Genomic DNA, 2,706 nt, shown 5'->3' on the forward strand with positions numbered 1-2,706 from the left:
AGGTACAAACGTTCCCCAGCTGTGCTGGAACTGAGATTGTCCTGCTCCTTCCCAGCATCCTGACCCCCTGCAGAAGGTCTTGGCCCTAATGGGGACCTTTCCCCTTCATGATCTGGGACCCCCAAGATGGGGGTGTTTGTCACACACCAGCCGGGGTCTCCTCCCCCCACAGGCACTGTCCCAGTTCCTGACCCTGATTGTGGAGGAGTCGTGGGTGATTTGAACAATAGGCAGTTCCCCACTATCCCCCATTCAGGCCTAAGTCCTGCAGCTGGTGTGGCTGGGGCAGGGAGGTCCCTGGCTAACTGGCTCTCTCTCCCCTAACCCCTCTCCTGGTGGGCGCAGGACGAGGCGCAGCAGCTCGAGTTCCTGCATGCCATCTACCCCGCGTGCCTTGCTGCCCAGGAGAGAGGGGACTACACATTGGAGCCACACTGCTCGAAGGCGGCTGTGGCGGAGAGGATTGTGGTGAGTGAGACACGGCGCCCGGGAGCTGGAGGGTGGACAGAGAGATGGGAGGGGCAGGGGTCTCCCCGGGCCGATGGTTGAGGGATGGCTGGTGCTGGAGGGCAGCTGAGGGCAGGGATTACTGGGGCTGAAGATTGGGGAGAGGAGACGGGAGAACTAGTGGGCAGGAATCAGAGGAGCGGGAGGCAGCTGGGGGGATCCTGCTGGCTGTGTAATCTCCTCCTTGGGGAGTGTCAGTGAGGCCTGAATCTCACACGCTCCTTTGTCTCCTTTGCGTCTCACAGGAGCTCATTGAGGAGCTTCCTCCTAACTCTCCACCCGGCGCCATCCTGGCCAACTCCCTCATTGCTGTGGCCAACCTCAGGTACCGAGACCCTCCCGCCCGGTTCCCCTAACCCCGGTGCTGCTCACGCCCGTGGCTGGGAGTCACTGCCCCTCCCACTCCCAGGTCACCTCCCAAGGGTGGCTCCTCTGGCAGAGGTGGCAGGAAGGGTCACTCCCTCTCCTGGCTGCTCTGTTCTTTTCACTCCAGTCACATTGCAATGGCTTTGGGGAGAGGCTGACTCCCAGGATCAGATACAGGAGGGGCAGCAGGGTCCAGGGAACAGGCGCCATTCCTGCCCTGCCACTGTCGGTCTGGGAAGCCTTGGCCTTATCATTCCCTGGCTCAGTGCCTCAGTTTCCATTCTCGCCAGCCTCTGCCTATTTCCCTGCAGTTTCACGTCCGTGTTGGTGCCAGTCCCACCCCCGCACTGCACAGTCTAATACCGGCTCCTCTCTTGCCAGCACCATGACACCTGCCCTGGAGCCGGAGCTGGAGACCCACCTCCTCCAAGCCACCCTGCACGCAGTCTTCACCCTGGGCACGCAGACGGACACCAATCAAGTCCAGGTAGATCAGCCAGCTGTTATCCTGCCCGAATCCTTGCTAATTGCCTGCAGTGGGATGTGAATGAGAGAGGCCAGGATATGTGTTTGGGGGTCTCACCAGTGCTTCCCAGAGACCCCTCTTCCCATCCTGTGGCAGGTGTAGCCCCAGTTTCCCTAACTCTGACCCATGGCTCTCCCTTGCTTTGCAGGATCTGCATAGGGTCATACCAGGCCTTCTGGACGCCATGCTGGGGAACCTGCTGGCAAAGACCCCAGACACTGACAAGCTCCACTACATCTTGGAGGTGAGCCCGATGAGGGGGTGGGGGCAATTTTACCTTAACTCTTAGGTCCATTTTCCAGTCTGTCCTCCTAGCTGGGCCCCCAGTGGCCATCCTTGGTCAGGGCAGTCAGTGCAATGCAGGGTCAGGCCTTTCCTCCTTGAAGGACAGAGGAAGGAGCTGGGACTTCAAGCCAAAGCTCTGCCTGCTTGTGTTGAACACTAACCACAGGGCCCCCGGCTGGCTTGGGGAGTGAGAGTCTGAACCCCTCCTGGGAGATCCAGAAGATGGTCCTCAGAGAAGAGCCACAGCCTCGTTCCTAGAGAAACAGGAGGGCCCCCAGAGAATCAGCCCTTGTCTCTGACGGGCCCCGAGATTCCTGGGGGGATTGTGCTCACACTCAGTCCCTTCACCCAGCCAAGGACTTGAGAGCCGGGGGGGGAGGGGTCTGTCTCCTTCCTGGGGAGCTGTTCAGGAATCAGCAGTTCAGGGAGGATGGGACCAGCCCCGACACCGAGCATTGTCCCAATCTAGAGAGACAATGACAAGCTGTGACCTGCAGGATACAAGCATCGTCCTGGGGGCAAGAGTCCCCTTCTAAAGCTCTGCAGTCAATGAATCAGATATTCCACCCCCACCGCATGCAATATCTCAGCCCCCTTGGGATGGGGGGGGGCCATTAGCACTACACATGCACCCCCCCATCAATCCTGAGCTGCCTCCTTTCCCCACAGCACATTAACTACTGGACCGTGTCCAGGGTGTCACAAGAGAGAGCCAGGGCCATCAGGAGCAGCGCGGCCCTGCTCACGTCCGTCATCTCCCTCCCTGACTTTGACGTAAGTGGCCTCTGAGCCCAGCTTCCTGACTCCAGGCGTAGGCGGGCTGGCTCCAATGGGCTGGAGGATCTGCTGCTGCAGGGGCTGTGGGTTAGGAGTGGTCCTCTTGGGGAGGCAGAGTCAGAGCAGAGAATGAGCCTGGCTTGAGTCAAGTTCTTCTTGTCCTGGTTAAGTGGCGACTCTCGCTTTTAAGGGGAGCATGCTCCAGGTTCTTGCCTTCTTGTCATCCTGGAGCAGCTGGGGAAGCA

The 2,706-nt window shown here is 59.7% G+C and overlaps 1 long non-coding RNA gene across 1 annotated transcript; it reads left to right on the plus strand.

The window, feature by feature from the left end:
- The first annotated feature begins 445 nt into the window (after positions 1-445).
- On the plus strand, positions 446-1,636 carry LOC113408668. Its single transcript, XR_003370343.1, has 4 exons — positions 446-468; positions 753-832; positions 1,255-1,360; positions 1,548-1,636. It is a non-coding gene; the product is annotated as an uncharacterized LOC113408668 (long non-coding RNA).
- The last annotated feature ends 1,070 nt before the right edge of the window (positions 1,637-2,706 follow it).

Source organism: Terrapene carolina, unplaced genomic scaffold, assembly GCF_002925995.2.
Source record: "Terrapene carolina triunguis isolate 2854851 unplaced genomic scaffold, T_m_triunguis-2.0 Scaffold21600, whole genome shotgun sequence".
NCBI classification, from domain to species: domain Eukaryota; kingdom Metazoa; phylum Chordata; order Testudines; family Emydidae; genus Terrapene; species Terrapene triunguis.